At 52.9% G+C, this 25,104-nt stretch overlaps 1 protein-coding gene across 7 annotated transcripts in view; it reads right to left on the bottom strand.

The window, feature by feature from the left end:
* The window catches only part of CTBP2 (C-terminal binding protein 2), a 165,005-nt gene that overhangs the window by 135,401 nt on the left and 4,500 nt on the right, over positions 1-25,104 (bottom strand). Inside the window, exon 1 of one of the 7 annotated variants that reach the window (XM_059900535.1) lies at positions 20,298-20,386. The exons of 4 other annotated variants lie outside the window; for them this stretch is intronic. The gene's annotated coding sequence lies outside the window, so the exon portion shown is untranslated. Of the gene's footprint in view, positions 1-1,259; positions 1,341-17,635; positions 17,656-20,297; positions 20,387-25,104 lie in introns of those variants that run through there. 2 more of the 7 variants (XM_059900538.1, XM_059900536.1) reach the window with 2 other exon arrangements.

Here is a 25,104-nt window from a genome sequence, read left to right as displayed (position 1 = left end):
TTTATCTGCATCACACTTTACCAACAAATTCCACGACATTCAAGTGAGAACAGATGATGTACTGAAATATCAAAAACAAGAATCCGATTTGGTAAACAGTTGAGCGCTATTTTCACATCATCCTAATGAATCTAGTTTCAATGAACACAAATCAGCAAACACTCTGAAAATTTTAATGGTATGGTGCAAAATGATGCTTTGAATGACAGCCCCAGAAAACAGACTCTTCTCAGCAAGTGACAGATACCACAAGAAGAGAAAAATCAGAATGGATGAGTTAATTCAAAGGGTCCACTTATGGTCCATGGATCCGTACTTGGCCTTGGGCTGGCTTCCCATACAGAGCTCCTTGGGCTATGAGTGAAGCAGCAAGGAGGGGAGCTCTGGATCCTGCTCAAGCTGCCAGGTACAATCTGCTACCAGGTGCCTGGTGTGTTCCAGTACGTGTACAGCAGGTGGGTCAATACCCACAAAAGATGGCACACGGATTTCTGGTCAAATTCTTCTCGCCCAGGGCAGGCTCCTGCGTCTATGCATCTCATTATGGCCCTCAGTGTCAAGGGCAGACTGCTGGAAAATATCTGGATGCTTGGGAAGTGTCTGGGATGGTAGGATACAGGCCAAGATGGGCCCAGACTCCTCCAGACCCCTGCTCACATGCACACCCATCCTCTCATCTGTGTCTCCATCCTGTCATCACTCTCTTAAGTGGTACCCAAGTAAAATCTCAGCAGTGAGTTTACTCCCACTTTGTTTTTTTTAAAACAAAAAAAAGCATGCAACGACCAAGAGACAGGGAAACACACTGACACCCCCAGAGAACGCAGGCAGAGCCATCTCTCCCGAGGGGCGTCTCGGCAGTCACTTCACCTGAGCCCTGCATTTTCTCCATCTGTAAACCAAGGTTGTTGTTTGGAGGCTATAATTAGAACATATTGGAACACAACTGTAAACTATAAATCACTATAAGAAGACTGGACTGGTCTTTTGAAATGATGTTTTCGCCTTGGAAATAATAAACCAAAATTAACACATTCAGAGTTGTTTTTAAAAAGACTCCCATTGTTATAAAGCAGAAACTAACATACCATGGTAAAGCAATTATACTCCGATAAAGATGTGAAAAAAAAAAAAAAAAAAAAAGAATCCCAAAGCCTAGTACCTTCCTTCAAACCCAAGTGAACCCATCTCTCCAGACTGCAAGCTACGTGGGGACAAGGAAGCACCTCCCTCCCACCGTAGTCCTCCCTGAGCCTGACCTGTGGGAACCAAGCGCGCTTAACTGAATTCCGGCTGTCCAACAGGCACTTCCTGGCCACGGCCCCAAGACTGAAGCAGCTTTCTTTTTTTTCCACGGGCAATGAAGTTTTGCTTTCAAAAAGAAAGGCACACAAAGGCATTTAAGACGACACCTGTACGATGTGAAAGAAACAAAAGACTACAGATGAGATTTTAAAAGCATTATGATCAGAAGGAAGGCAGGCGAGCATTCAGAAGCCACATCCTGGGGCTCCCACTCGCTGTGCGTGCAAAGGCTAAAGGGGCCTCCAAAGACCAGCCCTACACAGGCGAACTCCTAAACCCATTACCTCTTTTCATTCCAACAGCCACTCCATCAAGTAACTATTATTACTCCCAACTCATGGGTGGGGGGACTGAGGCTCTGGGCCTCACGCCAGACTCCACAGCAGTAAAAGCAGAGATTGAACTCAAGTGCACCGGTGGAAGGCCACCTGTAACCTACTCTGCAGAAGCCAACAAGGCAGGAGGAGGAATTCAGCAAAATGGGACGAAGCTCCAAGACAGACCCCCTGGGGCATTCAGGACCCTCTGCTTCCTGCCACCCCCTTCACCCATGTGGGCAGAGGGGGCATCACAACACGGTTCTAGCTCTGAGCTCGGGGACCATCCAGGCAACCGAGGCAGGGCCTGGGGAATCTGCTTGGCCCCGTGACCCTACTGGTCCCATCCCCTGCTGGGGGCTCCTCAGTGAGGGAGGGCGTCCCTGCTCCCGAGGGGAGAGGAGAATGATGACAAAAGACCTGGCTGGAAATCTGTGCCGCCTGCCACAGCAGGTCCAGATGCCCGGTTCCCTAGAGCAAGGAGCACCTATGGGGAACGAAGGCGAAGCACCCCTCAGATGCCACCTCTGTAGGTGCTCAAGGAAGGGACGCAGCCAACAACAGAACCAGAGGAGGGGTTCCTTCAACCTGAACCTGCCCAACCCGGAATCCAAGCCCAAGCCGCGCAGCCCCCCGTGGCCTGCTTCTCCCCCTCCCCCGCCCCCTCCCCCTCCTGCTCCACCCACAGCTGAGGCTTCTCAGCCCAGCCCGCCGGTCTGCTCAGCTCCCTCCCCACCCGCACAGTAACCCCCCCAATGGATTCATCCCAACATTTAGTCCGCCGGGACCTTAGTTACCGACTTTCAGACTCTCAAACCCATTCCCATTCATAATTAAGAGGCAGCAGCTGGATGGCAACGCACACAAAGGGCCCCAGGGCACCCCCAACCCACCTGGCCCGGCTAAAGAGACCCTTTTTTGGGTCCAGATAGCGCGCGCGTTCGCTTCCTCCTACCTGGGGGCACCAACCGCCCTCCCCCAGGGCCTGCCACAAAGACCCGACGACTGTAAGCCAGACAACTCCCCCTGCAGCAGCGCCCCTCCCCGCACCCCAGCGCCCCCGGTCCCCTCCCTCCCTCCTGTCCCCGTGAACTCACGGAACACGTCCCCCGCCCAGCCTTCGCGGGCCAAGAAATCCCACGCAGGGGCTCCGAGCAACGTTAGATCCTAGACTCCCATGAGACGCTGCTGAGCGCTGGATTTTTCCCTACGAAAACGCACACAGGACCCTCCCCACGCCACCCCCCTCGACTCGTGCCATTCCCGGGGCTCACGCTCCCTCCCAGGCACGGAGCCCACAGGCCTGAGGCAGGCCCTCCAGCTCTGCTTCCTCGGCAACACCCCCTCTCCCTGCAGAGGCACACTGACCAAGGCAGGAAAATTCTGCCGCTCCTGGAGCTTCTTCCCAAGGGGCGGGCGACGCCAGCTTTCCTCGTGTTTTGGGGGGGGGCCCTGAGGTGGATGGGACCCCAGCAGCTAGCTGCCCCCCGCCTCCGCCTCCTCCCCGCCGCACTCTTCCCCGTGCTCACGGGCACCTGTCCTGCAAAACTGACTGCGCTTTCGCTCCAGGAGAGCCTGGCAAGAGATGACGCGGCCCCACCGACCCTCACCTGCCGACGGGAAGCCAGGCCACACGGGCCTCCTGCTCCTGACACCCCTCGGTGAGCGGCTCTGGTCACCTGGCCCTGCGGCCGAGGCTCATCTGTCACGTCGGACACGTGTTTGAGGAGCTGGGCCTCCCAGGAAGCCTCCCTCCGCCCCTGCCCCCAGCCTGTGGGGCAGGAAGTGAGGATTTGCCTGATTCTCTGGGCCTGTGCCTTCTAGCCCACGGGCAGAAAGGGGCAAGCGGCTTCAGCTGAGGGCTGCTGGGCTGGGCAGTGACTCTCCACCTGGCTGCCCATCTGAATCATCTGAGAGCTTTTAAAACTACCAGGCAGGTTCCGCCCCAAGACCAGTGACTCAGAACCGCTGAGGGTGGGGCTCTGCTTAGATCTTGCTTCAAGGCTTCCCCAGGTGATCCCAGGTCCAGGCGGGGATGAGAAGCATGGGGCTGGAGGGTTCCGGGCAAGAGGGCGTGACAGCCTCCAAGGGAGGAAGAGCTGGAGGGCGGCCCCTCCCCCTGCAGCCCACAGCCCACAGCCCACCTCCTTCAAGAGGACTTCCCAGACCTCTGGGTGTACGGATGGGACCCCAGCTCCCAGCGCTGGGACCACCGCGGCCCTCCCCCTGCTGCCTCACCTGGGTGCCCAGTGCCCTCTGGTTGCGTGGTCTGCTCCTTGCAGGCCAGATCTAGTCAGGCTTGTTCAGGCCACCACCCCAGGGCCCGCACACAGTGGTGACCACACTGTTCTGCCATCCCCCCAAAGCTCATTACCCCCGAGACGATAGAAGGTCCATCAGAGAGAGGAGGTACCGTGGAGGAAGTGGGCAAGAAGGAAGACGAACCCCACGGAGCCCATTTTGCAGGATTTACGCCCTGGGCATCTTCCAAACCTCCCTGCTTATTAGGTCTGATCACTCCTGACCCCAGCGACCCCACCCCCCCGAACTAATCCACTGAACCCACGGCATACACCTCCCACATGCCAGGGGCTGATGGGCTCAGACCGCACAGTCTGTTAACAAGACACCATCCAAAACGCTGACCATTAGTCCCCCCAAAATAGCATCACTAGGCCACAGACATCTAGGGACAGACACATAAAACACATTCTCCCAGGGCTTCCCTGGTGGCACAGTGGTTAAGAATCCGCCTGCCAATGCAGGGCACACGGGTTCGAGCCCTGGTCTGGGAAGATCCCACATGCCGCGGAGCAACTCAGCCCATGCGCCACAACTACTGAGCCTGCGGTCTAGAGCCTGAGAGCCACAACTACTGAGCCCACGTGCCACAACTACTGGAGCCCGCACGCCTAGAGCCCGTGCTCCTCAACAAGAGAAGCCGCTGCAATGAGAAGCCCGTGAACTGCAACGAAGAGTAGCCCCCGCTCGCCACAACTAGAGAAAGCCCGCGCGCAACAACGAAGACCCAATGTAGCCAAAAGTAAATAAATAAAATTAAAAAAAAAAAAAAAAAGGTTTAAAACACATTCTCCCAAAATGATAATAGGGTGTCTCCCTGGTGGTGCTGTCTGCAGCCTGGAAGGAGCCAGGACTTCAAATGGGCTCTGGGCGGGGAAGGGAGGGGGAGCTACAGCTGGGAGGGGAGGGGAGGGGACAGGTCACCAAACGTTCCCAATCCAAATCTTCAGCACTGGTATCACCACCAGGAAACGAGATGTTTATCTTATTACAAGGTCTCATGTTCCTGCTTATTCTTTACCTAGAAATAAAAAGTTCCCATCTGGGTCTTCACAGACCAATGTCACCAAAATCACAATTCACCAAAATATCAAAAGCGCCCACAATTTCAGAGGAGGAGATTAAAAAGGGAAAGTGATGGGGAAATTAAGACAATAGGAAGAAAGGTCTTGGAGGAAAAGTTCAGTTTGACCAGATGGGTTTTTGCTCTTTACAAAGGGCTACACCACGGGCCTACAGAGACAGTGTCCCTCCTGGGTGCCAGAGTGGTGACCGAACTCAGAGCAGGTCTTGGGAACCCCTCGGCCTGGTTTCCCAAGGGGCCTGTGAGGCCTTGCTGGCTGTGGTGGGCTTAACACCGGGCCACACGCGCCCCCCGCCAACTGTCCGCCAGACCGCGGTCAGCTCTCTTCAAGGATGGGGACCGGCACACACGATATCAAGGGTCAGCCTTTATCTTTTAAATGCACAATGTGCTGAAGCCAAAAACAAAACAAAAAGCCTTTTCCAAGACGCTTTCCAAATTCCAAAAACACGCTGGGCTGGAAAAAATGGAGCCCCGTTTCCTCTTATTTTTAATCTCACATTGGCTAGGTTTATAATAAAAGAGAATAACCTATTTATTTGCTTACCTTACTTGGAAAGACAATAAATTGGAAAGGCTTCATAAATCTCATAGGGAATTCCTTTAAACAAGGACTGTCAGCAAAAATCCGTAAATAACCCTCTGCCAGTCTCCAGCAATCACCTCCACCACACATTCTTTTTCCTTCCTGCTTTTGTACTAATCTTCTAGCAAACAAATCAAATCAAGCACTAAAACGTTTTATTCTTATCGAGGTGAGGCTCAGAAAACATCCGGGAGTCCACCGGGGCTGCTGACTGACTTAGGTGGCCTCTGAGAAGAATCAGACGCAGAGAAGACCCCTGGGACTGGATGAGGGAGACCTCTGCACCCCCAAACCCTGCCACACTGCTCTCACCGATTTACAAAAACCCAGGCTGGCAATCGGCTTTGCAAACAGAGCCAGGGACGTGGCATCAATTCTATCTGGAGCAAAGCGTAAGCCTTATGAGACAGGGTCCTATCCAGGTGGCAGACAGGCTCTCAGGTTTCCTCCCACCTGGGCTAGCCTGGCATCAATGACAGTGCCTGGCGCCCTTGTAATCCCAGAGTCGTGAAGCTTCCGGATCCAGGCGGCTACTGGTCAAGTTCACTCATCCCTGTGCTGACCAAGCTGAAGGAAGGCAGCTCGGAGCTTCGAGATGTCCAGAGCAAACACACAGCTCATCCAGCAGGCCAGGACTTGTTCCCACCATGTTAACTTGGCTTGTGAGGCATCTGATTAAAACGACATTCAGATACAGCAGAAGACGGACAGTCTCACGCTGAGGTTTCAAGGACTGTGCTAAAAATAAGTTTAAATAAGAGGCAGAAGGAGGCTCGTGGATAATCAAATGTGTAATCAACTTACGTATCAGGAAAGGATAATTACCACAACCAAAAAGAAAATTTCTCCAAGCCAAAAGGTTAAAAAAAAAAATTTAAACCAGCAAACCACGACCCACATAGAAACAAAACTGTATGTTTTCAGAAAGGACAAGCCTCTTGCAGACCCGGCAGCTTCAGGAGCCTTGAAACTTCCCCCCAGGACCTTGATTCTTGGATGTGACATGCAAGACTTAGCGAAACCCAAACAGACTTTGCACGACCAGAGATGCACTCAGTCTGTTAGCTGTGCAAAGGAATGGGCTTTTGATTCAAGTCCAACCCAGGTTCCCGTGCAGCAGCCATCACCAAAGAGCTGCGTCCCTGCAGGTGACTGAGCTGCCCAGAGCCTCGTGCACTGAAGATCAATCTCCAGCCCCTGAGAGGCACCTTAGCTGTTTCTATTATGGATGCACCCAATCCATTTGTTTTTATCTTCTCCCCTCCCGGTACATTCCTGGTACTCAAGAAAAAGTAGCTATATTATTATTATATACCCAGCAAATTAATGTATTTCTAATATTCCCGAATGAAGGCAAAGGCCTTTCTTAACGGGCTCCCTGTGAAATAGTCATTTGACAATTTGCACACCTCAAGCATGCTTGCCCAGCAAGGCCAGCTGGGCCCGGGCACACATCAGCAAGCTGCTCACCCCACGGGCACAGCAGTGGCTTGCCCACTCCCTTCCCTCCAAGTCCGCTGCAACTTCAGCATCCACCCAAGGGAAGCGGCTTCCCACCTGTTACCTGTGTCAACCTGTGGAGTTACCCTGCGGAGACAGGAGTGGAGCCCCAGGAGGGCGCTGGGGAGGCATCCCGAGGGCAGGACGCTTGCAGGCCCTGGGGCTGCCTAGAAGCACAGCCCTACTGTGCTCACAGCTGCGGCTCCACGGGGCTCAGACTGGGTGAAAAGGTCCACGGGGGCTTTACTGCTGCGGACGGCACTACTGAAGATGCTTGCAGGGCCCTTCAGGACATAAACCACGCCCCTCTCTGATGCTTAAATAAAATCCAGCATTCAACTTTTTCTGTAATAAATTCCAGTGTTTGGGCAACTTTTCTTCCCTGGGCAAGGACTGGGAGGGAAACACGGTCTCAGGGTAGTCAGAGCGGTGTCTGGGCCCCAGAACTGCACGGCAGCTGGGTCCTGCAGCCTCTCCGGGCCAGGAGGACTCGGGTCTTCCCACTGGCTGGCGGTGTTCCCCACCCCCCAGGTAAGAACTGCCAGGGAGCGGAAGACACACACATACACGCAGCTCAAAACGCTGGTTCAAACAGCCCTTGTCCCACTGGGGTGCCAACACTGGGTGCTACTAACCCTGGGCCCCAATCTCTTCGCATCTGGAAGCCCCCCAAGTCTTCTAAGCATGTGGCCATGTCTCCACCGCACTCTCGGCATGCGTGGCAGTTCACAGACGACCACCCCAAAGAGGCCAAAGGAGGCTTAGACAGGAATTTCAGGCCAGGAATCAAGGTCAGGGTTAGTCTGCGCTCTCGCAGGCATCAAAGGGTTTCCTCGCAGTGAACGCAGGCAAAATGCACCAGGAGCCACTCAGCCCGGCGCGTGCTCGCCCTGCCTTGAGTGCCGGGGCGGTGGGGGGAGGGGGGCAAGTACTGAGCACTGAAGAGACATTCCCAGCAACAACCAGAACACTAATACATGCGGTGATCCCGAGTTAACAGTTTAAAAACTCCCAAGATTCATTTCCTAAAATTCCCCACGACTGAACGAAAATAAAGAGAATATTTTAAAACCAGGAAGAGAGTGAGTCGATGGTGACTTCCTCCCCAAAGAGCAACGGGGACCACTCACAAGCATGTGCTCTGGGCGGAGGGCGGCGGGCTCCCTCGTCCCACAGCTCCTGCTCCAGGAGAAACCAGGATCCTATGCGACACGTGGGGGCTGGCGAGCGCACGAGTGGAAGCCAGGACTCCGGCTCTGGGGTGGGACGCTGACCCAGGTGACCCGCTGCTGGCCTTGGCAGTCACTGACCTTCCCACAGGAAAGCACGCTGGTCCCTCCGGCTTTCGGCAAACCACCCCCCTTGACCACAGAACGGTGGCCGGCCTCTGCCTGCAGGAAGCCCAGCGGGGACCCCAGGAGGCACAGGGACCCAGAGCGGCGCAGCGCGCAGGATCGCTGAGAGCACACACCCTGCCTGGCTCTCTCCTGAGCCACTTCCCCACGGAGGAAAGAGGAAGTAGCCAGCGGCCCGGCGGTCACCTCCAGTCCCTCTGGACCTGGAGCCAGTGGCCGCGGTAGACAGAGGAGGTCCCTGCTCCCGGGCACCTACCACGAGGGGCTGCAGGAACCCGGCGGAGGAGGGCGAGCAGCTACTGTGTGTGTCCCCGGAAAGCCCCGGGACGGTGGCCAGAGATGCACCAAGGCCCACGGTGTGCGCGTGGAACTGCCCACTCCTGGGGAGAGGGCGGCCCCTTTGGGGGCCCGTGGATTCACAGGGCAGACAAGATTCCAGCCACAGTGACTGGCCTTTGAGCCAACCTGCCCAGCCTGGGCCAACTTCCTTAAGGCTCGGGCATCCCTGGGATGACATGGGTGGTGCCACTCGGGCAAGTCCGTCTGCTGTGGCCTGGAGTGTCCTCCTGGGCCAGGCGAAACCCTTGCACATGACAGACGTCCTAGAAAATCCTGGCACCTCACACGAACATCTACGTACTTTCTCCACACTTCCCGGGCTGGCCTTTCTACTATCAAAAGAGGACAAACTGCATCAGTGGTGGGCAGGATGGAGGCATAATCACAAAGGGCTCCGGGAACCTTCCTTGGTGACGGAGTTGTCCTGCAACCAAGTGGTTTTTACACAGCGTTGGGCAAAACGTGCAGAATTGCATGCTTAAAGGGTGAATTTTACTGTACCTAGATTATATCTATACAACATTCTTAAAAAGTTGATACCCCTCAAAAGCCCAAAACAAATAATAAGAACAAATGACGCGCCCCGTGCAGTAAACTGCAATCCCGCTGCAGCCAGAGCAGTCTTTCCAAAAAAAGGGCGGCTGTCACCTGCTGCCACCTGCCCCACCCCTCCAGCTTCCCCCAGGAAACCACCCAGAAGGGTCTGCACATCGGCAGGAAGGATCCTGTTAAACACACGCTGGCACAGACGCCCTGAAATTCAGCGGCACTTCAGTTTTGTCAGGAAGGTCATTTCGGGACCTCTAGCAGTTTAGCGGCCAGGAAATGAGAAATGAGGTTCTGCTCATTACCACGCCTCAACTGCTCTTATTGGGGTTCCACCTATCACGTTAGCGTCACCACACTCCAACTTCCTGGTCAGCAAGCGGGGAGTGGACAGGCTCCCACCAGCCGGTGGGGTTGCGTCTGCCCTCGCTGCCATGGGCATCCTGCGGCCTGCAGCATGCAAGGGGCGAGTCCCTGAGCCCCCCCCCCCCAAGGGGCCACACACAGCCTTGTCCTCATGCGGTGGTGCTGAGACCCCAGGGGTCTGTGTCTCGATCCAGAAAACCCAGGGACCGGTGCCGAAGGGGAAACAGAGGAGGCACTGGAGTTCACCCAAGGTCACGAGGCAAGCTAAGGGCAGAGCTGGGATGAAACCCTGAGCTTTCCCCTGCTGGTCCCTCCCATTAGTGAGACTGCCACCACGCACGCCCCTGCAGATGACCTATGTGAGGCCAGAGGGTAAAGCGACAAAACAGCCTTTGGCCCTACCTTGCACCTGGCCTGCTCCGTGGAGGGACACGGAGGGATCACGCCCAGGGGCTCCACAGGGAGATGGAAACTCATACTCTGGAGTAAGACAGGCTGGGGTGAAACTGACTGACCCAGCCATGTACCCCCATGCACTAGAGCAGGCCCCGGCCTCCCCTCTGCCCCCGTTGGGCACCCGGCCCTGTCAGAGTCCCAGCCACTCCTCCGACAGCCGGCACCCTCACTGTCTCTGTCACCTACCCGGTGAGTCCACCACTGGTTGGGTCTCCCAGGCACCATGACCACTGCTCTAAAATGCCACGTCTGGCGGCAGTAAATCTCAACTCAGGGCGCCCTGTGACCCTCTGGCCCTCTCTCGGCCTCTCCGGTCCCAGCCCCTCCAACTCTTTACTCCTACAAAGAGAGAATAACAATAGTGCCCACACGGGAGAGAACTCACTAGAGAACTCACTAGCGGTGCGTGTTGAGGGTGTGTCATGCATTAACACACTGGCCCCTCACACACACCAGAGGTGGATACAAAGAATGCCCACCACCCCGCTGTGAGGACCCAGGACACAAGGAGGTGGGGACCTTCCCCAGGCCTTCAGCTAATCCCCGGGGGCTCTGGGACCGGAAGTGGACTTCTGGGGGGTTCTGTTCTTAGGTGCTACACAGTACTTCTTCAGGCCAGGGAGAGCACCAAGAACACCTGTCAGTCCTTCCCTGACCCCTCAGCCTGGAGACGACCCACCCTCCACCACGGCACTTGGGAAGCACCCTACCCCCATTCCAGCTCTCTGAACTTCAGGATAAATCCTCCTTGCTCTTGCTTGCAGCCCTGGCATCGGGCACACAGTAGGAGCTCTATTTGCTGAAGAAGCAGATCTTTGTTCAACAGGCAATTTTCAGAAGAAGCAAATGTATCTCAATGTCACTGCATACATTTCCACAAATCAATCCCAATTGAGCTACCTTAGCATATACTGTAAAAATTTTAAACCCTATGCATAAAATATTATATATCTATTTTTATTTGATCTACTAAGTTATAAAGCTTTCCTCAATCTTTTAAAGGTGGTTTTTCCAGTGGTGCATAACTGCTTAATTGGGAAGTGTACAAAACATCATTACACTGCCTAACACTACAACATTGCTTATGGGAATATCTCTGTTCATGCATTCTGCTTTTTTTTTTTTTTAAATAAATCTGTTGGGTTTTTTTTTTTTAAGTTATACAATTTTTATTTATTTATTTATTTATTTATTTATTTATTTATTTATGGCTGTGTTGGGTCTTCGTTTCTGTGCGAGGGCTTTCTCCAGTTGCGACAAGTGGGGGCCACTCTTCATCGCGGTGCGCGGGCCTCTCACTATCGCGGCCTCTCTTGTTTCGGAGCACAGGCTCCAGACGCGCAGGCTCAGTAATTGTGGCTCACGGGCCCAGCTGCTCCGCGGCATGTGGGATCTTCCCAGACCAGGGCTTGAACCCGTGTCCCCTGCATTGGCAGGCAGATTCTCAACCACTGCGCCACCAGGGAAGCCCCTGCATTCTGCTTTATTTTGTATTTAATCTCTATTAAGATGTCTATATGAAAATAGATAGGTATGCTAGTCTTCATAAACACCATAAATCATAAAGTCATTTCTTTGCTAACCCAAGTCCAAAAGCAGCCCCAAAAGAAACTGCTAGGGCCCCAAAGGCTCCCACTTCTCATATTCAAGCACAGTTGGAAACCTTTTAACATGTGGCCCCAAACACTTAGCTCTGTGCCACTTTGCCAAGTAAAGGTTAAGTAATGGCTATAATTTCTCTCACAATAAATGGTTTGGCATGCAACTCCAAAAGCACCCCCAAACTGCCCCCAGAAAGCAGTTACCCAAACCAGAAAGGGCAAATTCTTTCTGCCCAAGACCACAATTGCCAACCTCACATCAAGGAGCAGATGGAGACCCCTTAAATCCTCGTCTGAGGACACCGTGCGTGGCCTTTCAAGTTCACCCTTCAACCAGCACAGGAAACGTGCCAAAGGCTCCCAACTCTTAAAATGGATGTATTAGGGCGTCCCTGGTGGCTCCATGGTTGGGAATCCGCCTGCCAATTCAGGGGACCCGGGTTTGAGCCCTGGTCCGGGAAGATCCCACACGCCGCGGAGCAGCTAAGCCCGTGTTCCACAACTACTGAGCCTGCGCTCTAGAGCCTGCAAGCCACAACTACTGAAGCCCGCGTGCCTAGAGCCCGTGCTCCGCAACGAGAAGCCACCGCAGTGAGAAGCTCGCGCGCCGCAACGAAGAGTAGCCCCCGCTCGCCACAACTAGAGAAAGGCCGCGCACAGCAACAAAAACCTAATGCAGCCGAAAATTAAAAAAAAAAAAAAAGAAAAGTATGCATCACCCTGCACGTCTCCCCACCTTTAAATGTGTACACACACCCCCATCCCTAGAACTGGGTTATGTGAATACACAGCCTTTCTTTAAGCAGCTTGGTGTCGGTGAAAAAGAACCTGTTCAGATCCTGCGCCATCATTTATTAACTGTCAGCCCGTCCATGTGGCTTGAGACCCGACTGCCGATTCCAACCACTGGGAAGTATCCACACTGCCTCACTCTCTCCTGTAGAGGTTGTCACTAAAAAAATAAGCGCGTGTAGGACAAGGTGTTTCTACAAACAGAATAAAGGTAAGCTGTCCTCTAAATGGCAACGTAAGCCACCAGTCTCACTGAAGCCTACTAATTAATAAATTCACCAATCAAGATAAAAAGGATTTGCCACCAAATGTGTTTACCTGCGTTTCTAAAACAGAAGGTGTCGTCCCCAAATCCGTTTGGTAACACAGATGAAATAATGCACAAGTGAGCTCCTGGGGGTAGATTCCATTCACCTACACAGAGCGGTGTGGATGTGCCCTGTGCCAATCTCTGCGCTCAAGGAGAAGGTCATCAACTCCACTGCACCCATCTTCCACTTGGAGACACAGATTTTCAAAGTGTGCTTCACTGCGTGCAGCTCACAGTTTACTAAAACATGGTCTGTAAAAACAATCTCTCTCTTTGCCACTACGCTGTGACACACAGCCCAGCCTCCTCTCAATGAGCACTGCTGACTGGGGTCAAGAGAAAAAGTTAAGTGTCAAGTGCATCCGAATACAGAACCAGCTCCAGTTTTAACGGGCACACACGAAAAGTTCCCTCAAGTCCCTAGGAATGTCGGGTGCTGGTTGAGGGGACAGAACCCCCGCCTTAAACCAAAAAATGAGACCGGGTCAGGCAGAAATCCAGGTTTCCACTTTCAAATCTATTCATTCAGATGGGGGGAGAGGATTCAAGTATAAAATCTTTCAATCATTGATCGTGCCAAATGCTCGATAACGAGACTCAAGTGTGTGGGTGTGTGTCGGGGAGTGGTTTGTTTTTAGAGAAAGACAGTCAGCGCGCTGCTGGCAGGCTCTGGGCTGGCTGCGTTGAGAGCCACCCGGAGGAGCTTGCAAAAAATACAGGTGTTCTGGCCCCACCTGGAGCTTCTGCAATGGAACTCTGGGTGGAGCCCAGGAGAATGACTCGTGGCCAGGGGTGCCCTGGGGCTCCACCTGCTCCACAGGCCACCCTCTCAAAGCACCTGGGCGCCAGCCGGCCCTCCCTGGGGACTGTGTGAGTCACTCGTGTGAAAACCACCAAGCCCACAGCCAGCTTCTTGCCACTAAATGCACTAAGTATGTGTGCCCAACTCAGGGGTGAGCCGAAGGGTGCTAGCACTCACCTGCTCCCTTCTGATACAACAGGGCACAAAGGACCTCTCTCCCTGCTCCTGGGCAGACCCTAATTCCAACTGTCTGTTCTAGAGGGAGGTAGCAAGACACAGCGTGCATGGCTCGAGCAGGGCAGGGGCAGAAGGGCACTTATTCTCTGTTACATCAGCACCACCGTAGCTACTGATGCTGTCACTGTTCCTACTACTCCTCCTCTTCCACGACCACTGCTAATTATAGTAACAGTAACCAACAGCTAACATTTGAACACTTCCCACCTGCATCAGCCTCTTCTTTACTGTGCACGTTTGCAAATGTGCAAATAGGACATTCTGGCCCCTGACCTCCAAAATGCCCTTGCATTCCACCACTGGCTGCCTCCCAAGGGCATTTTCAAGGATCATCTCGCTTTCCAAGTGAGATTTTTTAATGGTATGAATTAAACCCAAAGAAACTGCTGGTCCATGAAATGACCAGCCGCCCAGAAGGCGACAATCGGGTCTCTTCCACAGACTTCGGAAAGACACCTTCCCCAACACGGCCCCCAGCCCCACCTCACCATTTCATGTTCACCTGACCCTACAACTCGCATCTGGAGCCCACAGGCAGCAGGGAGCCGTGACACTGCCGGGGGGCGGGGTGGGGCAGGGAGGGGTCACGTCCACACCTATGTGGTTGCCCAGGCCGTCCCTGGGAGTGAGTGAATGCCCCGGGAAGGGAAGATTTCCCAGGCCCAGATCGGGACATACGAACACCCACAGCACATCGGCCACCCAGCTGGACCCGGGCCAGTCACCAAAGCTGCTGCTGACCAAGTGCCCACCACGTGCCAGGAAGACAAACCCAACACACCGTTCTCTGGGAAGCAAGTTCACTGCCACAGCACTCCAGAGGCCCCCACGGGTTAATGCTGGCTGTCCTCAGGCAAAGGAGGGCAGCACCCAATCCCTCGCTTTTTCTTCCTTCTCTGGGAAGGGAAAGTAGGTCTTAAATAGAAAGTAAATATTTTACTGGGCATTTCTCAGAGTGACCTAATACCGAGTCACATTCCACAGTCTAAAAACAACCTCCTGAACGGTTTTCAGTTCATCACTTTGGCCCCAGGAATGGAGGGGAAGACGGGCTGCTCCCTAACCAAGCCAGCGTCCACCCGCCCTTCCCGGGCCCTTCCCGGTGCCTTCCCAGGCGCTTCCCGGTGCCTTCCCGGTGCCTTCCCGGGCGCTTCCCGGGCCCTTCCCGGTGCCTTCCCAGGCGCTTCCCGGTCCCTTGCCGGTGCCTTCCCGGGCCCTTCCTGGCCCTTCCGGGTGCCTTCCCGGGCGCTTCCGGGTGCCTTCCCGGGCGCTTCCCGGTGCCTTCCCGGGCCCTTCCCGGTGCCTTCCCAGGCGCTTCCTGGTGCCTTCCCGGGCCCTTCCCGGTGCCTTCCCAGGCGCTTCCCGGTGCCTTCCCGGGCCCTTCCCGGTCCTGTGTGAGGCAGACTCAGGTATCTTTTAAGAGCACCAGGACCTGGATCTCCCACCACAAACACTTCTCCCTGGGCCCCGCCCCCTTCACCGGGCACTTCTCCAGACTCCGGAAGACTCATCCATCGTTCAAATGCAAAGGATAAAACCTCCCTTCCCTGGTGGACGCATTCCCCTAGGACAGGGCCCACTCACCATCTCTGTGACCAGCAAGTCCCATTTCCCACCCTGCACAACCAAGGCAGTCAAGGCCCAGGGAGCACAAGGAAACCTGCTCCACCGGGCACACAGCACCTCCCAGCAGGAGCAACTGATTTACTTGTTTATTTATTTTGTATTTTTATAAATTCAACAAACACGTACAATGTGTTGGGCCTGTTCTAAACTCTTTATAAATATTACGTCGTCAAATCCTTGTAGCCCACCCCTGTTCTTACCCTTGCTTCCGATTCAGAAACGGAAGCCCTTTGCGAGGGCTCGTGAAATCCCGAATGCAATCGTGTGTCTCGTTCCATCCCTCCTTTTTCCCACACTTTCTAGAACAGTCTGCCCCATCTGATGCCTCGTCCTCTGCTGGTGGGGACGTGTGTATATTTGGGGGCAGGGCCGTCCCTCCTTGGGCCCAGCCTCAGCCCTGGCAAAGGAGGCAGACATTCACTGCCTTGGTGGGACCTCTCCCTCACCGTCAGAGTGAGTCCCCAGGTCACACTGAGGTCAGCCCAGTGCTCCAGGGTGGCCCAGAGAAAAGCTTCTGGATCTCAGCCTGGAGCCTGACGTGCCAAGTAATCACCAGGTTGCAAAACTCCCAGATACAAGCACGGCCAAAAAGTGGTCCCTGCACTGACCCTGCCCTCCTCCCCACTAACGACAAGGCACCCAGACCCAACTCCCACCATTCACTCTCCCTCCAAGACCCCAGCCTGCCCACTGCAGCTACAGAAGATGAAATAAATTAGGAAAAAACCCATTAATCTCCCTTGCAGAGAAACCTTTTTAAGAACCAGAGTTATACTTGCAATGTGCATTTCTAGCGGTTCTGCTGAGCTCTGAGGGGCGTCTAAGCTCTTGGGTCGTCTGAGACACACATCAAGAGCACAACCCAAACAACTGTTAGTCACAGCCCCTCTCCTTCCTGCCCCTGGGACACAGGAGACTCAGTAAGGCAAGCTCACAATTACCGCAAAGAAAACTCAAACCACTTTGAGCTGCTTTCTCTGCCCACTACTTGGAGCACGTCTGGCCAGTTTAGGGAAGAAGAAAATTACCCACTGTTCAAAGCCCTCCTTAAATACTCAGGAAGACATCACTACAGATAGAATTCCAACGTTAATTCTGAAATCTCCTGGCTTTTGTCAGATGAAGCCACATTCTTAATCCCAGGCTTAGTTGAGAAACGAGAAGAAAGGATGTTTGTGTGTGGGAAAAAAAAAAAAATCCTCAGCCCTGAGCGAAAAGCAGCAAGCACCTTGGAGGAACAGGGAGAATAAACAGAACTCTGCACAAGGCCAAGGCCGAGAAAAATAGGGTCTCGGGAAACCTGGTGTACTCACCGCGGCACCAACAGGGCATGTGGGGGAAACCTATCAGATTTCCCCCGTGTCCTTCTGGAGGAACTCGGGATGCCAAGCCCAGGGGCGTTTCTGCAGAGCCAGGGATCCCTAAACCCGGAAGAGGACAGGGATACACACCTGCAGACCCAGAAAAGGTTCTGGGACCACCCACAAATCCTGGCTCTCGGCTGGCCAAGGCTAACAAAACCATAAGGGCCATGAGAACATTCCTGTACTTAAATGCCTTCAGACCCGGCCACATCCACCCTCCAGGCAGAAAGGCCCCCATGGAAGCAGCAGCTTCTCCTTCTCGGGTCCCAACGAGCACCGCTGAGGCCTGAGAGGCACGAGCTGGCCCAGGGCTAATCCTGGCGTGCCTGCACCCGCCATGCACCACCCTTTCCCATGGGAAGTGAAGCAGAATGGAGACCCCGTGTGAAAACTGCAGGGGGGACTTAAAATAGGCAGAATATAATCATGACCCAAGCTGGACTGGACTAATTGGTCAAAAGCCCCCGACCCCGACCCCGCACCCCGCGCTGCCCTCAACCTCCAGGAAACAGGGCAGAACCCAAAGGCTGGGAGAGGGAGTCTGCAGTGTCCCCACCCGCCCCCCCAGGCCCACTGGAGCCTTGGAGCACCAGCAAAGACTTCAGGGATTTATTTCCCAAGCACACACGTGTCTGCAAGCACACACGTGTTCACGAAAGGAAGAGAAGCATGGTAGGGCAGGAGGATAATCTTGTAATTAAAGGAAAGCCTGTTTTTCAGGAAAATCTCCACCTTGCGGGGACCTTACCCTAAAGGAAGCCAAGGTCAGTCGGAGAGCTCCCACATCACCTGCTCCGGGTGCCTTTCAGGTGAGTTAATCACCCAGGCAGGGCCGGTCTCCAGATTTCAGGACACACCCAACTTTGTGCCATTCCCTTTCAATTCTCTGATAGCCTCTTTGAAAAGAAAGCTGTTCCTTTTGTTCGGGAGTATTAATTCAAATTCCTTTCCAAGGCCAACACAAATGCAGGGCCGCAACCCAAAGGAGGTTTACCCAGCAGAATCAAGTTTCTCGCCAGTTTTTACAGGAGTGGTGCAAACAGACTATTCCAATTAGGTGAAATCCTCACCATCTTCCCTGTCTCTTTTCCCAAATTCCCCCATGTTGAACACAGGAACCAACTCCCACTGTAAGATGTGCATAATGAATCCAGCTGGAAAGTGAGAAGCAGCCGGAGTGAGGGAGGGGAGCGCCCCATCCACCTCCAGCCCCTCCCCCAAGTGAGGGCACATGCTAGGACGGAGGGGGCTCACTTGAGAAGACTCCCACTGAGGTCACTCATCCAGACCACAGGCTTGTCGAGCACCTGGCTACTAAACCCAATTTTACCAGAAAAAACAAACACAAAACAAAAAAACCTAAACACTGTGAAAGCTAGCCACATCATCTCAGGGCATGTGTGTGTATGTGTGTGCTTGCTGGGGGTGGGGTGGGGGGGATGTGCACATCAGAGACACCCAGATAGAGGCAAGGGAGGAAATGAGATCAGGAGGACAGAGGGGTCTGATTTGGCGAGCATAGCAAAGCCATCCCCAAATGTACTCAAGTCCCAATCAAAAGCCAAAAGCCTCAATCAATTACAGAGAAACCAGAGCCAGGTGGAATTGACTTCTGGCTCCCTTAGTTGCTGAACTCCAACCCCCCGCCCCCCCCTACGCTGTTTCTTGATTGGTGAAACAATGACTATCACTTCTACCTCAAAGAGGCCGATCAATAGCACTGTGCCTAGCCCTTGAGGTCCTTCCCGTGTCTCGTCTTTGCCGGGACAGTCAGTCTGTGGTCCAGAGGCAGAATTCTCCCTGTGCACCCAATGGGGCCCCCCATCTCCTGAGCCTGCCTCCGGCTTCAGATCAGGAGCCATGCTGTTCATTAACTCAGAAAGTGTAGTGAATTTAAAACAGGCCTGGTCCAGGAAACTATCTAGAAATCCTTCCTTAGCATTAGATTGTGAGATCCCAACAAAAGACCACTAATCAAAGAAGTAAATTAAAACAAGCCAGACTTCTCACAATCCCATGTGATCTAGAAAGCAACTCTGGGCCTGAGAAAGATAATTGTTTCTGAGAAGCCATCTGAATCCTGGGGAGAACATGCCTGATTCAGGGCAAGCCTGAACCCTCACCTCCCCTCTGCTCTCAGGGCGGCGGGAAGAGCGGCTCCTTCACCAGGGAATCCTGCCCAGTCCTCACTTCCAAGAGCCTGTTCAAATCCCAGCTCTGCCACTTGGAGGGCAGGGAGGGTGATGGACAAGTCACCCAAGTGTCCCCTGGGCCTGACACCTCACCCACCTTGTTGTAAAGGTCAAACGCAACACAGGCCAAGCGGCCAGTGAAAGTGACAAAGATTCTAAGTAAAGGATCAATCAAGGGTAGTTATAGTGTTACCTTCACAAAAATAAAAGAACTACTTAAATGGTCTGCATGGACTTCTTGAAATTTAAGTTTGCAAGGATAGAAAGAGCCGAACACACAGAAATTCCTCCACCGAGGATGAGAGGGGTGCAGGGTGGAAAAGCCCCGTTTCATCCTGGCTCTATACTTACTGCCCCTGCAACCTCTAGTCACATGGCTCATCAAGCCCCACGCCGGGAGAAGTGCTGCAGTGTGAGAAGGATGTAGATTCTGAGGGAGGACGGGGTAGCCCTCGGAACTACCACCGCGCTATTGGTACAAGTAAAAGAGCCAGATTGGAAGGCTGCGGCAGAAACCGCGGCCTCAACACCGCCCCCGGGACGGGATGCCAAGCCGGCCAAGTCCCAGCGATGGGGCCGTTTACCGCTTGTCGCATCTCTGCCACCATCGAACCTCCCTGTCCGCTGGGAGTGGGCTGTACAGACAGGGACAACACGACTCAGATTTCAGACCTCCGGAGCCCGCGATCGCTGGGGTGGCTCGGGCACGGTCCAGCCAGGTACCTGGTTCTGCTCCGAGCCTCGCCGCGGGTTCGGGACCCACCTCGGTGTCCTGCGTCCTCTCGGGGCTCCTTCCACGTCCCGGCCGGGGGGACTGGGAGGGGCACGGGCGAGCCCGCGGGTGGGCGGCGGCGAGGGGCGGGACCCCGCACAATGGGCTGCGGGAGGAAGGAGGAAGTGGGCACTGGTGGGGGTAAGGGCCATTTCTATCACCTCTCGACAAATTCCCAGCGGCGGGAAGCAGCTCCCTATTTACAAGTGAAAGGGCAAAGCGCGAGGGGAGGGGCGCTTCCGGCGGAGTCGGGTACAGCGCGGGGGATGGGGTGGCGGGATAAACACGCGAGCCTGCGGGGTCCAGCCGGGGGGCAGGGGAAGGAAAAGGCGGGCGGGGCCGCCAGGTAGGCGGCCTTCGGGGGCGGGGCCGCCAGGTGAGCCAGCCTGGAGGGGAGGAGCGGAGCTGCCAGGTCCGCGGGGCCCAGGGGATCAGGGGGACCTCACCTTCGGGCCTGGGGTCCTAGAATCCCGGAACCCCAGACGCCAGGAGAGCCGTCCTTATAGCAAGGCCCAGCACCCCGGCTGACGGGGCGCATTCGGGGTAGTGCAGCCGCAGACCACGCCCCCTCAGGTAGTGGGCAGCCAGGTAGGGCGGTTGGCCTTCACCCAGGCCCAACTTTGCCCTCCCCGCAGCAGAAGGTCGTGCAGGAGCCCGGAAGTCGCCCTGCGGTCAGTCTGGGCGGAACGCTGGGGTTCCCGGCGCCCGAGGCCCCCGAACTCGAGCTACAGAAACAGGAGGCGGAGACCAGCTTCTTTATGACTCGGGGGAGGCAATTCAATGTTTCATCCTCGCATAAAATAGGAATTGCTCTATTTACCTAGCCGGCAGGAGCATCGTGAGGATTAATGACTGTGAAATGTTTTTAAGATCAAAAACATTCTGAGACTTTACTTATAGGCACTTGTATGTGCACACTGATATCTGTACAGCAAAATATACTCTTTATTGATTGCCCTCCTGGAGTGACTTCTAGCCCGTAAGCAGAAAGCACCGAGAAAAAAAGATTCTGGAACATCTCTGTGTCCTCCTGAGACACTAAGGACTATGGGTAGAAACCGTGGCAGCCGCACCGGACCTCCTGCTCCATCCAGGCCTGCAGTGGCAGCTGGAGGCATCAGCCAGCAATGCAGCCCACACTTCAACGTCTGAAGAAGAGCCGGAAAGAAACTTTTAAAATATTTGTCACACCCCCTGGGAAGAAAACGCAGCATTCCCACCCCTCAGCTCAGCAGGCAGGTGCCCCCAAGTGTGGGCCACCATCGGGGTCTCTGCTGTTCGGAAAGCTCTGCCCTACCACCCCGGGCCCAGCGGTCAGTCAAACTCAGCCAGTGCTAGGAGCCCACGCAGGCCATCTGGCCTGGCAGCTCCAACAGCAAGGCCTCCGTGGTGTCACCAGCACCCCGTCCCTCCCGGCAAAGCAAGCCCACGTGACCAGGCAAGGCCGCTCCACTCCAGTCCCCTCAACCATTCTTGGACAGGGTTTTCAGAGCTCCTGAGAGCCCTCCCGGCTCGCTGCGGGCTCCGGCTGCAGTCCAGGTGGGCAGGCCCGGAAGCTGCAACACCCTATGGGCTCCCCACCATCCAAGAGGATGTGCAGGCATGACCCCTACCCCCCCTTCCCCAGACCCACCCGGGCCTGAACCAGCAGAAACTTTATTTGCACTTCTAGACCCACCGCACTAAAGACATCCATCAGCAAAAGAATAAAGTCCCAGCCAGAGTGCATTCAGCAGGAAAGGTGCACAAACCGTTTCCTGGCCTCCACCCCCTACAGCAAAGGAACTTCACCAGCTGCTCCTCCTACCCCACACACACTCACACACCTGGGGCAGCTACAACACTATCACTTCCAGGTTGGATTCAGGTCATTTTCACCTAACAAGTGATTCTTTGCTAGCCTCAACAGCTAGCCTTGAGGCTTTTTAAATTGCCATATACCTGGGGCAGGGGGTTGGGGGGTAGGGGGGGACAATCCCATCAGGCCAGAGGAGCTGACCTCTATAATCTCAGTCTACAGTTCCTTCCAAAGAAACTTCCTGGGATTCCATGACTCCATAATGAAGTTTTTGTTTGTCCTGTGCTGGAAGCCAGATTTCAGGCATGGCTGGAGCGCAGCAGCGAGTTTACAACCCCTTGGCCAGCCCCAGCGCTGCAGAAAAAGACCCACACATCATCCATGTGACGAATTCCTTAAAAAGACCCTTCCAAGTTTCTGCCACAACCTGGGCTGGGATGAGACACAGAAACGTTGCCACTACTTCCAACCAAGCTTCAAGCCAGTTAATAGTGTCTTTCAAGTCATAATTAAAGATTTATTTTAATGCAAAAAGCAGGTTTCTGAGCACTTTCGAGAGGGAGAAAAAGCAACAGTGTAAAGGAAGGTTTTCTTTGTGTTTTCATCTCACAAGCAGGATGAATTTTAAGAACCACACCGTTTTGTGGAAAAGCACTGCCTTCCCCCCTACCCCGGGACATTTCTGGACTCTCAGTGAACACCAACCAAAGGTGAGGCTGCCCACCAAGTTCAGGCAACAACAGCTATTCGGGATTAACATCCCCTAAACACCATCTGATCCTGGGGAGAATGCAGGCTCTGTTATTACCCAGGATAGAAGTCACAATTCTCCATAAAAGCAAAAGCATCATTTGCTCCTGGAATAAGAAAGAACCCAACCATTTTATCACAATTTTTGTGAATATTAAGCCACCCCTAGGCAACCATCTGTTAAATTTCGTTACAGAAACAGTTAAAGCAGATCATTTCTAAAACATTCACTCAAGGAGGAACTAGGCTAGATACAGATGGAAACATCAACTGGCCCCCAAAGTTCCAGGCAGAAGGGGCATCAGCCCCCAACAGTGGGCCAGGGCTACACTGATCCCACTTCCAGGAGAGGCAAAAAAGAAAGTTAACACGAGCGCCTGCCCCTTTAGCAATAGAGTTTTGGCTCCACTTTGGAACCTCAGCTCCCCTGTGGAAGCAGGAAGCTTTGTGAATGGAGGAGGAAGATGCAATACAGAGGAGCATTTTCAGAAATGGCAGCACCTGTGCAACAAAATACGAAAATCCAACAAATACTCGTTTTAGCCGCACTTTCCCTAACACCACAAACAGACTAAAAACTAATGTGAGGAGAATAATAAAAATAAACACAACTGCTTCCTATGACTTCAGATGCCTCAGTTTCTGGTAAGTGTTGAACGTGATTTCTGAAAATTGCATTTCAGGGGGGGAAAAAGTCTGCTTCGTTTACACTTTCTTAGAAGAACCCTACTATCTGCTTTTAGAATCTTTCCTCCAAAAAGCAGATCACTGAGAAGAAGAAGCACACAGAGTTCCCCAGCAGTCCAGAAAAGACCACCTTCTAAGAAAAAGTCTGGAAAGGGAGCAGGCCGGCGACCCCAATTTCCATGCCAGGCAAAGACAGATGATTGTGACTCTGGTTCCCATCCTGTCTGCAGCTCCTGAAGTTTCTGTGTTCTCCAGCAGTTAGAAGAATGAAGGCGAAACTGCCCCTTGGCTCCCATAGTCAACATTCCACACAAACAATGGCCTGGCTTGCTCCCTATTGTACATTCTGTATTCATTTGTGAATCCCATTTTTTTTTTTTTTTTTTTGCACAATGTGCAAAGCCCTTTTCACTGGTGCAGTCCTGAAGGCCCAAGTGCAGCCATAATTTAGGCTTGAAATACTAATAATGATGGCTAAAAGCAAACTACAGATGAAGCCCAAACATTAATTTGTGAAGATCATTAGAGTCACACTGATGGCTTTTGGATACTATCCATTAAATCATGATCAAAAGAAACACTGAACACCTTAAAAATGGTTCTGAAGTTTTTAGCAATTATTAAATGTAATTTTCCAAACCCAGAGATAGGTGTGTTTAAAAAAAAAAAAGAAAAAAAAATACCCTTTCATAAGTTTTTGATACATATTCCATCAAACACAGACTTGAATAAAAATTAACTTCAAAAGATTGATTGGGGGGGGGAAGATTTGCATTTTTTCCTTCTTTCCCAGGATGCTGTAACTTTAACCGTAGGAGTGTAAATTAGGACATGCTTACCAGCTGTAAGGGAGAAAACTGATACTGCCCAGGCAGTATAGCCTCTGAGAGCAGATCCATTCCAGCATTTTCATGTGCCTACTAAAAGTCTGCAGTAGTGGAAGTCCACACAAGCATTCCTTAGCTAGTGAAATGCAGGAACATTCTTGGGGAATAAGACACCCCGATATTTCAATACACGGTGTTAAGTACAAGAACTTCTATTTGAAGGGCCAAGCAAACTGCACTCCCATTTTTAAATTACTACAGAAATGTGTTCCACCCTCTGTAATTGAACTACCAGCCAGGTGGTGGAAATATTACAGGAGTTGTGCCCTGCTGAAAAGATAAATTTCCTTTCCCAATCACGTACTATATGAATATATATTTGTGGCCTGTATCAGGGACATGAGACACTTGGGCTGCTGCTTTTCACTGATAGAAAGATTAGTAACAGAGGGACCCAGGCTTGTACTCACATATGTTATGATGACAGCCCTTCTATATTAAAATGACAGTGGTAAAAAATGACAACTGGGGTGGCCATTCTGCTGTTGCTGTAAACTCGTTAAATTTTTTCCATTTAGGGAAAGTGTTAAGTGCAAAGGGGATAACTTTGCCTTCAAAAATGATTCATGATGGAAGAGAATTGTTGGCAAATGGCGTTCTGGTGCTAGACCTCAGCGGGGCCGCCCTTTTGGTTTTGAGTCTCAAGGATTTCAAACGGTGTGAGTTATCCTGAACTCTCTTTGCTTTAGCATTTTAACAGTTCCCAGCAATAATATCCTTTCCCAATCCAGCACTGTGCTTGCTCAGCACCTATGTTGCATACTCATCCTTCATTTACCTTGTCGCTGGCTACTCAGAACACTGAAAAAGTTGCAGGTTGATTTTGCAGTTTTGTTTGTTGTTGCTGTGGCTGTTTGTTTCACTTCGTCTCTCATTAAAACACTTTCAGGGCTTATGAATAGGATTTCTTTCTGGAGTTTTACAAGTCAAGAGTAAAGTTATTGATTATTCCCTGAAAGGGTAACTGATGGCTAGTTAATAATTATACGAAGAGCAAGTTTTCCTGTTTCGTCTTGTGTACACGACCAGATTAACAATGCCAGGGAAAGCAAACTCGACTCCACAGGAACAGGTGTGCCCTGAGTCTTAAAAGGCCAAAATATCTCACAAAGTATGTCACTGGTGTATTTT

This window comes from Balaenoptera ricei, chromosome 16 (assembly GCF_028023285.1).
Source record: "Balaenoptera ricei isolate mBalRic1 chromosome 16, mBalRic1.hap2, whole genome shotgun sequence".
In the NCBI taxonomy this organism is placed as follows: Eukaryota; Metazoa; Chordata; class Mammalia; order Artiodactyla; family Balaenopteridae; genus Balaenoptera; species Balaenoptera ricei.
The sequence above is the reverse complement of the archived record's forward strand: the minus strand, read 5'-3'. Positions and strand labels throughout refer to the sequence as shown.